This window comes from Cherax quadricarinatus, chromosome 13 (genome assembly GCF_038502225.1).
Source record: "Cherax quadricarinatus isolate ZL_2023a chromosome 13, ASM3850222v1, whole genome shotgun sequence".
In the NCBI taxonomy this organism is placed as follows: Eukaryota; Metazoa; Arthropoda; class Malacostraca; order Decapoda; family Parastacidae; genus Cherax; species Cherax quadricarinatus.
Window position 1 is genome coordinate 25,635,220 of NC_091304.1, and position 14,679 is coordinate 25,649,898.

General features: G+C 39.1%; 1 protein-coding gene across 9 annotated transcripts in view; it reads left to right on the plus strand.

The window, feature by feature from the left end:
• LOC128688712 (protein Gawky) overlaps window positions 1–14,679 on the plus strand; it is a 288,268-nt gene that overhangs the window by 113,516 nt on the left and 160,073 nt on the right. The window lies entirely within an intron of this gene.

A 14,679-nucleotide genomic window follows, 5' to 3' on the forward strand; every position in this document is an offset into this window, starting at 1 on the left:
GAAGGCTCAAACAGCTCTTAATGTAATATCTAAAAACTATTTAAGACTCTTCTTTTGGGTCCTAAGTAATTAACACAGACTTACAATTAGATCACACTACACATACATGTACACGTTTATTTTATACACACTCATCTGAGTTTTCTTTGATTTTATCTTAATAGTTCTTGGTCTTATTACTTTTCCTTTTATATCCATGGGGAAGTGGAATAAGAATCTTTCCTCCGTAAGCCATGCGTGTTGTAAAAGTCAACTAAAATGCCGGGAACAATGGGCTAGTAACCCCTTTTCCTGTAAAGATTACTAAAAAGAATAATAAGAAGAAAATTGTCAAAGTGGGAAGTCTGAATGTGCGTGGATGTTGTGCAAATGATAGAGATGATTGTGGATGTTATGAATGAGAAGAAGCTGGATGTCCTGGCTTTAAGTGAAACAAAGCTGAAGGGGGTGGGAGAGTTTCAATGGAGAGGAATAAATGGGATTAGGTCAGGGGTTTCAAATAGAGTTAGAGCTAAAGAAGGAGGAGCAATAATGTTGAAGGATAAGCTATGGCAGGAAAAGAGGGACTATAAATGTATTAATTCAAGGATTATGTGGAGTAAAATAAAGATTGGATGTGAAAAGTGGGTTATAGTAAGCGTGTATGCACCTGGAGAAGAGAGAAGTGTAGAGGAGAGAGAGAGCTTTTGGGAAATGTTGAGTGAATGCGTAGGGAGTTTTGAATGAAGTGTGAGAGTAATGGTGGTTGGGGATTTCAATGCTGAAGTGGGTAAAAATGTTATGGAGGGAATAGTAGGTAAATTTGGGGTGCCAGGGGTAAATGTAAATGGGGAGCCTTTAATTGAGCTATGTGTAGAAAGAGATTTGGTAATAAGTAATACATATTTTATGAAAAAGAGGATAAATAAATATACAAGGTATGATGTAGCACGAAATGAAAGTAGTTTGTTAGATTATGTATTGGTGGATAAAAGGTTGATGGGTAGGCTCCAGGATGTACATGTTTATAGAGGGGCAACTGATATATTGGATCATTATTTAGTTGTAGCTACAGTTAGAGTAAGAGGTAGATGGGAAAAGAGGAAGGTGGCAACAACAAGTAAGAGGGAGGTGAAAGTGTATAAACTAAGGGAGGAGGAAGTTCGGGTGAGATATAAGCTACTATTGGCAGAAAGGTGGGCTAGTGCAAAGATGAGTAGTGGGGGGGTTGGAATAGTTTTAGAAATGCAGTATTAGAATGTGGGGCAGAAGTTTGTGGTTATAGGAGGGTGGGGGCAGGAGGAAAGAGGAGTGATTGGTGGAATGATGAAGTAAAGGGTGTGATAAAAGAGAAAAAGGTAGCTTATGAGAGGTTTTTACAAAGCAGAAGTGTTATAAGAAGAGCAGAGTATATGGAGAGTAAAAGAAAGGTGAAGAGAGTGGTGAGAGAGTGCAAAAGGAGAGCAGATGATAGAGTGGGAGAGGCACTGTCAAGAAATTTAAATGAATATAAGAAAAAATTTTGGAGTGAGTTAAACAAGTTAAGAAAGCCTAGGGAAAGTATGGATTTGTCAGTTAAAAACAGAGTAGGGGAGTTAGTAGATGGGGAGATGGAGGTATTAGGTAGATGGCGAGAATATTTTGAGGAACTTTTAAATGTTCAGGAAGAAAGGGAGGCGGTAATTTCATGATCTGGTCAAGGAGGTATACCATCTTTTAGGAGTGAAGAAGAGCAGAATGTAAGTGTGGGGGAGGTATGTGAGGCATTACGTAGAATGAAAGGGGGTAATGCAGCTGGAACTGATGGGATCATGACAGAAATGTTAAAAGCAGGGGGGGATATAGTGTTGGAGTGGGTGGTACTTTTGCATAATAAATGTATGAAAGAGGGGAAGGTACCTAGGGATTGGCAGAGAGCATGTATAGTCCCTTTATATAAAGGGAAGGGGGACAAAAGAGATTGTAAAAATTATAGAGGAATAAGTTTACTGAGTATACCAGGAAAAGTGTACGATAGGGTTATAATTGAAAGAATTAGAGGTAAGACAGAATGTAGGATTGCAGATGAGCAAGGAGGTTTCAGAGTGGGTAGGGGATGTGTAGATCAAGTGTTTACATTGAAGCATATATGTGAACAGTAATTAGATAAAGGTAGGGAAGTTTTTATTGCATTTATGGATTTAGAAAAGGCATATGATAGTGGATAGAGGAGCAATGTGGCAGATGTTGCAAGTATATGGAATAGGTGGTAAGTTAATAAATGCTGTAAAGAGTTTTTATGAGGATAGTGAGGTTCAGGTTAGGGTGTGTAGAAGAGAGGGAGACTGCTTCCCGGTAAAAGTAGGTCTTAGACAGGGATATGTAATGTCACCATGGTTGTTTAATATATTTATAGATGGGGTTGTAGAAGAAGTAAATGCTAGGGTGTTCGGGAGAGGGGTGGGATTAAATTACGGGGTATCAAATTCAAAATGTGAATTGACACAGTTACTTTTTGCTGATGATACTGTGCTTATGGGAGATTCTAAAGAAAAATTGCAAAGGTTAGTGGATGAGTTTGAGAATGTGTGTAAAGGTAGAAAGTTGAAAGTGAACATAGAAAAGAGTAAGATGATGAGGGTATCAAATGATTTAGATAAAGAAAAATTGGATATCAAATTGGGGAGGAGGAGTATGGAAGAAGTGAATGTTTTCAGATACTTGGGAGTTGACGTGTCGGCGGATGGATTTATGAAGGATGAGGTTAATCATAGAATTGATGAGGGAAAAAATTTGAGTGGTGCGTTGAGGTATATGTGGAGTCAAAAAATGTTACCTATGGAGGCAAAGAAGGGAATGTATGAAAGTATAGTAGTACCAACACTCTTATATGGATGTGAAGCTTGGGTGGTAAATGCAGCAGCGAGGAGACGGTTGGAGGCAGTGGAGATGTCCTGTCTAAGGGCAATGTGTGGTGTAAATATTATGCAGAAAATTTGAAGTGTGGAAATAAGGAAAAGGTTTGAAGTTAATAAAAGTATTAGTCAGAGGGCAGAAGAGGGGCTGTTGAGGTGGTTTGGTCATTTAGAGAGAATGGATCAAAGTAGAATGACATGGAAAGCATATAAATCTATAGGGGAAGGAAGGCGAGGTAGGGGTTGTTCTTGAAAGGGTTGGAGAGAGGGGGTTTTGTGGGCGAGGGGCTTGGACTTCCAGCAAGCGTGCGTGAGCGTGTTAGGTAGGAGTGAATGGAGACGAATGGTACTTGGGACCTGACGATCTGTTGGAGTGTGAGCAGGGTAATATTTAGTGAAGGGATTCAGGGAAACCGGTTATTTTCATATAGTCGGACTTGAGTCCTGGAAATGGGAAGTGCAGTGGACCCCCGGTATTCGATAAATCCGGTGTTCGATGCATTATATCGCAAAAAAATTTTCCTTGGTATTCGATACGATTCGTACGAGAGGTGTCCACATGTGGCCTGAACTGCACCGTGTGTGCCATTGTTTACAAGCCAGCCAGTGAGTGCACTTCTAAGGATATATTCGGTACATTCCATATTATCCATATCACTGTGTTTGGTGCTTGTTTCTGCAAAATAAGTCACCATGGGCCTGAAGAAAGCTTCTAGTGCCAACCCTTTGAGAAAAAAGTCACTAATGACTTATGGAATGAAGAAAGAGGTAATTGCAAAGTACGAAAGTGGAGTGTGTGTGTCGCAGCTGGTTAGGTTGTATAATAAACGCCAGTCAACCCTCTCTACTATAGTGACCAGGAAAACGGCAATCAAGGAAGCTGTTCTTGCAAAAGTTGCAACTGTGATTACGAAACAGCGACTGCAAGTGTTAGAAAATGTTGAGAGATTGTTATTGGTGTGGATAAATGAAAAACAGATAGCAGGAGATAGCATCTCTCAAGCAATCATTTGTGAAAAGGCTAGGCAGTTGCATGACGATTTGGTAAAGAAATTGCCTGCAACTGGTGGTGATGTGAGTGAATTTAAGGCCAGCAAAGGTTGGTTTGAAAGATTTAAGAATCGTAGTGGCATACATAGTGTGATTAGGCATGGTGAGGCTGCCATTTATGTTGTGCGACAGAAGTCCAGTGACTCTCAAGCTGGTCCTAGTGGCATTAAAAGAAGAAGGGAAGTAACCCCGGAAAAGGACTTGCTACCTCAAGTCCTAATGGAAGGGGATTCCCCTTCTAAACACTAACACCTCTCCCCTCCTCCCATCCCATCAATCATCACCAGATCTTCATTAAAGTTAAGTGTCAATTATTTTATTGTTATTGTAATTATTGTATTGCATTAAACTTAATATTTCATGTAGTAAATTTTTTTTTTTTCATACTTTTGGGTGTCTTGCACGGATTAATTTGATTTCCATTATTTCTTATGAGGAAAATTGATTCGGTTTTCGATATTATCGGTATTCAATGAGCTATCAGGAATGGATTAATATCGAATACCGGGGGTCCACTGTATAATGCCTGCACTTTAAAGGAGGGGTTTGGGATATTGGCAGTTTGGAGGGATATGTTGTGTATCTTTATATGTATATGCTTCTAAACTGTTGTATTCTGAGCACCTCTGCAAAAACAGTGATAATGTGTGAGTGTGGTGAAAGTGTTGAATGATGATGAAAGTATTTTCTTTTTGGGGATTTTCTTTCTTTTTTGGGTCACCCTGCCTCGGTGGGAGACGGCCGACTTGTTGAAAAAAAAAAATAAAGGAAATATTCCAAAGTATAATGGTGCCAGTAATTTTATATGGTATGAGCAGATGCCATGTTTGAGAGGAATTTGTGGTGTGAATATCATGCAGAGAATTCAGTGTAGAAATTAAAAGAGAATGTGGAGTCACCAAGGGTTCAGAGGGCTGAGGAGGGGTTGTTGAGGTGATTAGGCATGTACAGTGGATGGAAAGGGATATGATGACAATGGGGGTGTATAAATCTGGGGAGGATGGTAGGAGGGGTAGGGGTTGTCCTGGGAACAGATGGAGGGAAGGGGTAAGAGAAGCTTGAGTTTCAGAAGCTTGCACCTCCAGAAAGTTTGTGAGCATGTTAGATAGGAGTGGTTTTTAATGGGTGTGCTGCTGGAGTGTGAGGGATTCAGGAAACTGGTTAGTCAGGTATTCGAATCCTGGAGGTGGTAAGGGCAATGTATGCAGTCTGCATCTTTGCACTCGTCCAACTGACAGGGAATAGCCATTGTGTATTTTTAAACCCAAATACAGTCTGCTATAATATCATTGTTAGGTTATTCTCCTCCTTTATCTGTCTTCAAGTTGAGAAGATTTGATAATCATGTGCTCGTTAGGGTTTGTAATTCCCATTAATGCCCTCTTGTTCATGTTTCAGTCTACGTAATGACTAACCCTGTCTATGCCCTGGCATATTTTGTGTGTTGTAATCATGTCCCTTTTCCTTTTATTTCTCCAGTGGAATATAGCTTAGTACTTGCAATATTCATGGTTCATTACTTTTAATTTTGGCATCAGTCATGATGCAGTCTTGTACTTTCTTATGTTTAATTGTTTTATTGTAGATAAGGGTTCCATACAAGTGATGCATACTCAAGAATAGATCACAAGTATGAAGTACAGTAAATCCTCAGTATTAAGGACTTGTAAAATAACAGGCAAAATCCACTGGCTAAATTGTACTTTAAACTCCTTTATTTTCAGTGTTTATTGCAATATATTTATAAAAATTTCAGTATTATGAGGAGTAAAATAAGGGTGGGATGTGTAAAGTGGGTTATAGTGAGTGTTTATGCCCCTGAAGAAGAGAGAGTGAGAGATACAGATAGAGATATATAGAGAGATATAGATATATATATATAGAGAGAGATATATAGAGAGAGATATATATAGAGAGATATATAGAGAGAGATAGAGATATATAGAGAGAGATAGAGATATATAGAGAGAGATAGAGATATATAGAGATATATAGAGATATATATGTATTTTTTTTTTTTTTTTTTTTCAACAAGTCGGCCGTCTCCCACCGAGGCAGGGTGACCCAAAAAAGAAAGAAAATCCCCAAAAAGAAAATACTTTCATCATCATTCAACACTTTCACCACACTCGCACATTATCACTGTTTTTGCAGAGGTGCTCAGAATACAACAGTCTAGAAGCATACACATATAAAGATACACAACATATCCCTCCAAACTGCCAATATCCCAAACCCCTCCTTTAAAGTGCAGGCATTGTACTTCCCATTTCCAGGACTCAAGTCCGACTATATATGAATATATATATATATATATATATATATATATATATATATATATATATATATATATATATATATATATATATATATATATATATATATATATATATATATATATATATATATATATATATATATAATATATATATATAGATAGATATATATAGAGAGAGATATCTATATATATAGAGAGAGATATATAGGAGGAGAAATTTTTTCCTGGGTAGAGGCATGGCTGACAAATAGACAGCAGAGAGTTTGCATAAATGGGGAGAAATCAGATTGGGGGCACGTCACAAGCGGTGTTCCTCGGGGGTCAGTGTTGGACCCGTTGTTGTTCACAATTTATATAAACAACATAGATGAGGGAATAAATAGCAACATAAACAAATTTGCTGATGACACCAAAATAGGCCGTCCAGTTCATTCTAATGAGGACATTAGAGCACTCCAGGATGATTTGAATAGACTGACGCAATGGTCGGAGAAGTGGCAGATGAAGTTTAATATTGACAAATGCAAAGTTCTAAATGTTGGACAGTTAAATAACCATGCCACATATAAACTAAATAATGTAGATCTTAATACTGCCGATTGCGAAAAGGATTTAGGAGTTCTGGTTAGCAGTAACCTAAAACCAAGACAACAGTGCATTAGTGTTCGCAATAAAGCTAACAGAATTCTTGGCTTCATATCTAGAAGTATAAGTAATAGAAGTCCTTCAACTCTATACAGTGGACCCCCGGTTAACGAACTTTTTTCATTCCAGTAGTATGTTCAGGTGCCAGTACTGACCGAATTTTTTCCCATAACGAATATTGTGAAGTAGATTAGTCCATTTCAGACCCCCAAACATACACGTACAAACACACTTACATAAATACACTTACATAATTGGTCGCATTTGGAGGTGATCGTTAAGCGGGGGTCCACTGTATATCCTTGGTTAGGCCTCATTTAGACTATGCTGCTCAGTTCTGGTCACCGTATTACAGAATGGATATAAATGCTCTGGAAAACGTACAAAGGAGGATGACAAAGATGATCCCATGTATCAGAAATCTTCCCTATGAGGATAGACTGAAGGCCCTGAATCTGCACTCCCTCAAAAGGCGTAGAATTAGGGGGATATGATCGAGGTGTATAAATGGAAAATAGGAATAAATAAAGGGGATGTAAATAGTGTGCTGATAATTTCCAGCCTAGACAGGACTCGCAGCAGTGGTTTCAAGTTGGAAAAATTCAGATTCAGGAAGGATATAGGAAGGTACTGGTTTGGTAATAGAGTTGTGGATGAGTGGAACAACCTCCCGAGTACAGTTATTGAGGCTAAAACGTTGTGTAGTTTTATAAATAGGTTAGATAAATACATGAGTGGGTGTGGGTGGGTGTGAGTTGGACCTGACTAGCTTGTGCTGCTGGGTCTGGTACAGTGCTCCATCCTTGAGTGGGGATGACCAGACTGGGTGGGTCATTGGTCTAATCCTGGGGGGGGGGCATGGACCTGCTCCGCATGGGTCAGTAGGCCTGTTGCAGTGTTCCTTCTTTCTTATGTTCCTATAGAGAGGTGTGTGTGTGTGTGTGTGTGTGTATGTATGTATGTATGTATGTATGTATGTATGTATGTATGTATGTATGTATGTATGTATATATATATATATATATATATATATATATATATATATATATATATATATATATATATATATATATATATATATATATATATATATATATATATATATATATATATATATATATGCAAAACAACCACTCTGAAAGAATAGAGAAATTCCAAGCGCTTTCGTGACTACTCACATTATCGGCCAGTGTGATAATAAAAAAAATATATATATATATATTTTTTATTATCACACTGGCCGATTCCCACCAAGGCAGGGTGGCCCGAAAAAGAAAAACTTTCACCATCATTCACTCCATCACTGTCTTGCCAGAAGGGTGCTTTACACTACAGTTTTTAAACCGCAACATTTACACCCCTCCTTCAGAGTGCAGGCACTGTAATTCCCATCTCCAGGACTCAAGTCCGGCCTGCCGGTTTCCCTGAACCCCTTCATAAATGTTACTTTGCTCACACTCCAACAGCACGTCAAGTATTAAAAACCATTTGTCTCCATTTACTCCTATCAAACACGCTCACGCATGCCTGCTGGAAGTCCAAGCCCCTCGCACACAAAACCTCCTTTACCCCCTCTCTCCAACCTTTCCTAGGCCGACCCCTACCCCTGTTTTGCATGATGGTAGGATTGCTGGTTTTCTTTTTCTGTCTCATAAACATGCTAGATAACAGGGATATCTTGCTACTCCTACTTACACTTTGGTCACACTTCACAGACACGCACATGCATATATATATATACATACATCTAGGTTTTTCTCCTTATTCTAAATAGCTCTTGTTCTTTTTTATTTCTTCTATTGTCCATGGGGAAGTGGAAAAGAATCTTTCCTCCGTAAGCCATGCGTGTCGTATGAGGCGACTAAAATGCCGGGAGCAATGGGCTAGTAACCCCTTCTCCTGTATACATTTACTAAAAAAGAGAAGAAGAAAAACTTTATAAAACTGGGTTGTTTAAATGTGCGTGGATGTAGTGCGGATGACAAGAAACAGATGATTGCTGATGTTATGAATGAAAAGAAGTTGGATGTCCTGGCTCTAAGCGAAACAAAGCTGAAGGGGGTAGGAGAGTTTCAGTGGGGGGAAATAAATGGGATTAAATCTGGAGTATCTGAGAGAGTTAGAGCAAAGGAAGGGGTAGCAGTAATGTTAAATGATCAGTTATGGAAGGAGAAAAGAGAATATGAATGTGTAAATTCGAGAATTATGTGGATTAAAGTAAAGGTTGGATGCGAGAAGTGGGTCATAATAAGCGTGTATGCACCTGGAGAAGAGAGGAATGCAGAGGAGAGAGAGAGATTTTGGGAGATGTTAAGTGAATGTATAGGAGCCTTTGAACCAAGTGAGAGAGTAATTGTGGTAGGGGACCTGAATGCTAAAGTAGGAGAAACTTTTAGAGAGGGTGTGGTAGGTAAGTTTGGGGTGCCAGGTGTAAATGATAATGGGAGCCCTTTGATTGAACTTTGTATAGAAAGGGGTTTAGTTATAGGTAATACATATTTTAAGAAAAAGAGGATAAATAAGTATACACGATATGATGTAGGGCGAAATGACAGTAGTTTGTTGGATTATGTATTGGTAGATAAAAGACTGTTGAGTAGACTTCAGGATGTACATGTTTATAGAGGGGCCACAGATATATCAGATCACTTTCTAGTTGTAGCTACACTGAGAGTAAAAGGTAGATGGGATACAAGGAGAATAGAAGCATCAGGGAAGAGAGAGGTGAAGGTTTATAAACTAAAAGAGGAGGCAGTTAGGGTAAGATATAAACAGCTATTGGAGGATAGATGGGCTAATGAGAGCATAGGCAATGGGGTCGAAGAGGTATGGGGTAGGTTTAAAAATGTAGTGTTAGAGTGTTCAGCAGAAGTTTGTGGTTACAGGAAAGAGGGTGCAGGAGGGAAGAGGAGCGATTGGTGGAATGATGATGTAAAGAGAGTAGTAAGGGAGAAAAAGTTAGCATATGAGAAGTTTTTACAAAGTAGAAGTGATGCAAGGAGGGAAGAGTATATGGAGAAAAAGAGAGAGGTTAAGAGAGTGGTGAAGCAATGTAAAAAGAGAGCAAATGAGAGAGTGGGTGAGCTGTTATCAACAAATTTTGTTGAAAATAAGAAAAAGTTTTGGAGTGAGATTAACAAGTTAAGGAAGCCTAGAGAACAAATGGAGGGAATATTTTGAGGAATTGTTAAATGTTGATGAAGATAGGGAAGCTGTGATTTCGTGTATAGGGCAAGGAGGAATAACATCTTGTAGGAGTGAGGAAGAGCCAGTTGTGAGTGTGGGGGAAGTTCGTGAGGCAGTAGGTAAAATGAAAGGGGGTAAGGCAGCCGGGATTGATGGGATAAAGATAGAAATGTTAAAAGCACGTGGGGATATAGTTTTGGAGTGGTTGGTGCAATTATTTAATAAATGTATGGAAGAGGGTAAGGTACCTAGGGATTGGCAGAGAGCATGCATAGTTCCTTTGTATAAAGGCAAAGGGGATAAAAGAGAGTGCAAAAATTATAGGGGGATAAGTCTGTTGAGTGTACCTGGTAAAGTGTATGGTAGAGTTATAATTGAAAGAATTAAGAGTAAGACGGAGAATAGGATAGCAGATGAACAAGGAGGCTTTAGGAAAGGTAGGGGGTGTGTGGACCAGGTGTTTACAGTGAAACATATAAGTGAACAGTATTTAGATAAGGCTAAAGAGGTCTTTGTGGCATTTATGGATTTGGAAAAGGCGTATGACAGGGTGGATAGGGGGGCAATGTGGCAGATGTTGCAAGTGTATGGTGTAGGAGGTAGGTTACTGAAAGCAGTGAAGAGTTTTTACGAGGATAGTGAGGCTCAAGTTAGAGTATGTAGAAAAGAGGGAAATTTTTTCCCAGTAAAAGTAGGCCTTAGACAAGGATGTGTGATGTCACCGTGGTTGTTTAATATATTTATAGATGGGGTTTTAAGAGAAGTAAATGCGAGGGTCTTGGCAAGAGGCGTGGAGTTAAAAGATAAAGAATCACACACAGGGTGGGAGTTGTCACAGCTGCTCTTTGCTGATGACACTGTGCTCTTGGGAGATTCTGAAGAGAAGCTGCAGAGATTGGTGGATGAATTTGGTAGGGTGTGCAAAAGAAGAAAATTAAAGGTGAATACAGGAAAGAGTAAGGTTATGAGGATAACAAAAAGATTAGGTGATGAAAGATTGAATATCAGATTGGAGGGAGAGAGTATGGAGGAGGTGAACGTATTCAGATATTTGGGAGTGGACGTGTCAGCGGATGGGTCTATGAAAGATGAGGTGAATCATAGAATTGATGAGGGAAAAAGAGTGAGTGGTGTACTTAGGAGTCTGTGGAGACAGAGAACTTTGTCCTTGGAGGCAAAGAGGGGAATGTATGAGAGTATAGTTTTACCAACACTCTTATATGGGTGTGAAGCATGGGTGATGAATGTTGCAGCGAGGAGAAGGCTGGAGGCAGTGGAGATGTCATGTCTGAGGGCAATGTGTGGTGTGAATATAATGCAGAGAATTCGTAGTTTGGAAGTTAGGAGGAGGTGCGGGATTACCAAAACTGTTGTCCAGAGGGCTGAGGAAGGGTTGTTGAGGTGGTTCGGACATGTAGAGAGAATGGAGCGAAACAGAATAACTTCAAGAGTGTATCAGTCTGTAGTGGAAGGAAGGCGGGGTAGGGGTCGGCCTAGGAAGGGTTGGAGGGAGGGGGTAAAGGAGGTTTTGTGTGCGAGGGGCTTGGACTTCCAGCAGGCATGCGTGAGCGTGTTTGATAGGAGTGAATGGAGACAAATGGTTTTTAATACTTGACGTGCTGTTGGAGTGTGAGCAAAGTAACATTTATGAAGGGATTCAGGGAAACCGGCAGGCCGGACTTGAGTCCTGGAGATGGGAAGTACAGTGCCTGCACTCTGAAGGAGGGGTGTTAATGTTGCAGTTTAAAAACTGTAGTGTAAAGCACCCTTCTGGCAAGACAGTGATGGAGTGAATGATGGTGAAAGTTTTTCTTTTTCGGGCCACCCTGCCTTGGTGGGAATCGGCCAGTGTGATAATAATAAAAAAAAAAATATATATATATATATACACACACACACACACACACACACACACACACACACACACACACACACACACACACACACACCATATGTATATCATATATGTATATCATATGTATACCATCTTTTAGGAGTGAAGAAGAGAAGAATGTAAGTGTGGGGGAGGTACGTGAGGCATTACGTAAAATGAAAGGGGGTAAAGCAGCTGGAACTGATGGGATCATGACAGAAATGTTAAAATCAGGGGGGGGATATAGTGTTGGAGTGGTTGGTACTTCTGTTTAATAAATGTATGAAAGAGGGGAAGGGACCTAGGGATTGGCGGAGAGCATGTATAGTCCCTTTATATAAAGGGAAAGGGGACAAAAGAGACTGTAAAAATTTTAGAGGAATAAGCTTACTGAGTATACCAGGAAAAGTGTACGGTAGGGTTATAATTGAAAGAATTAGAGGTAAGACAGAATGGAGGATTGCGGATGAGCAAGGAGGTTTCAGAGTGGGTAGGGGATGTGTAGATCAAGTGTTTACATTGAAGCATATATGTGAACAGTATTTAGATAAAGGTAGGGAAGTTTTTATTGCATTTATGGATTTAGAAAAGGCATATGATAGAGTGGATAGAGGAGCAATGTGGCAGATGTTGCAAGTATATGGAATAGGTGGTAAGTTATTAAATGCTGTAAAGAGTTTTTATGAGGATAGTGAGGCTCAGGTTAGGGTGTGTAGAAGAGAGGGAGACTACTTCCCGGTAAAAGTAGGTCTTAGACAGGGATGTGTAATGTCACCATGGTTGTTTAATATATTTATAGATGGGGTTGTAAAGGAAGTAAATGCTAGGGTGTTCAGGAGAGGGGTGGGATTAAATTTTGGGGAATCAAATTCAAAATGGGAATTGACACAGTTACTTTTTGCTGATGATACTGTGCTTATGGGAGATTCTAAAGAAAAATTGCAAAGGTTAGTGGATGAGTTTGGGAATGTGTGTAAAGGTAGAAAGTTGAAAGTGAACATAGAAAAGAGTAAGGTGATGAGGGTGTCAAATGATTTAGATAAAGAAAAATTGGATATCAAATTGGGGAGGAGGAGTATGGAAGAAGTGAATGTTTTGAGATACTTGGGAGTTGACGTGTCGGCGGATGGATTTATGAAGGATGAGGTTAATCATAGAATTGATGAGGAAAAAAAGGTGAGTGGTGCGTTGAGGTATATGTGGAGTCAAAAAACGTTATCTATGGAGGCAAAGAAGGGAAATTATGAAAGTATAGTAGTACCAACACTCTTATATGGGTGTGAAGCTTGGATGGTAAATGCAGCAGCGAGGAGACGGTTGGAGGCAGTGGAGATGTCCTGTTTAAGGGCAATGTGTGGTGTAAATATTATGCAGAAAATTCGGAGTGTGGAAATTAGGAGAAGGTGTGGAGTTAATAAAAGTATTAGTCAGAGGGCAGAAGAGGGGTTGTTGAGGTGGTTTGGTCATTTAGAGAGAATGGATCAAAGTAGAATGACATGGAAAGTATATAAATCTATAGGGGAAGGAAGGCGGGGTAGGGGTCGTCCTCGAAAGGGTTGGAGAGAGGGGGTAAAGGAGGTTTTGTGGGTAAGGGGCTTGGACTTCCAGCAAGCGTGCGTGAGCGTGTTAGATAGGAGTGAATGGAGACGAATGGTACTTGGGACCTGACGATCTGTTGGAGTGTGAGCAGGGTAATATTTAGTGAAGGGATTCAGGGAAACCGGTTATTTTCATATAGTCGGACTTGAGTCCTGGAAATGGGAAGTACAATGCCTACACTTTAAAGGAGGGTTTGGGATATTGGCAGTTTGGAGGGATATGTTGTGTGTCTTTATATGTGTATGCTTCTGGACTGTTGTATTCTGAGCACCTCTGCAAAAACAGTGATAATGTGCGAGTGTGGTGAAAGTGTTGAATGATGATGAAAGTATTTTCTTTTTGGGGATTTTCTTTCTTTTTTTTTGGGTCACCCTGCCTCGGTGGGAAACGGCCGACTTGTTGCAAATAATATATATATATATATATATATATATATAAATATATATATATATATATATATATATATATATATATATATATATATATATATACATATACATATATACATATATACATACATATATACATACAGGAAGGCCCCGCTTTACGGCGTTTCACTTTACGGCGTTCCGCTAATACGGACATTTCAAATTATGACCAAAACTCGCTATACGGCTCCCCCCACCTGACTTTCTAATACGGTCACCGTGCCCCACCCTGTTTGTTTACATTCTCCATGAGCTCAGTAAGCACTAAGTCTCTCCATTTTGTCTGGAAACTCCAAAATTTCAAATCTTTTTAAAAGTTATTTCATATTTTATATATACCCTGATAATTATACTTATGTATACCTGTACCTAAATAAACTTACATACTGTGCTGGCATGCAGGTACACATTAAAATTGGTAAGTGTCTTATGTCTCCAGACGTCATATTAGTAATGATAATAATAATCATCGAGTCATTTAAATGTCGTATATTACGTTAATATACACATTTTCATTAATCCATCCATGATATTTTTTTCAAAATTATATAATAAACACGATGCATACCATATAAATAAGATAAATACACCCCACAGTAGAATAAATAAACATAAATGTGAGATGTGGTAGCAGACGACTTGCACAAGTGACGCCATATTAGAAATGATAATAATAATAATAACAATACTCTCCGAGTCTCATTAAATGTCGTATATTACTGTAATATACACATTTTCATTAATCCA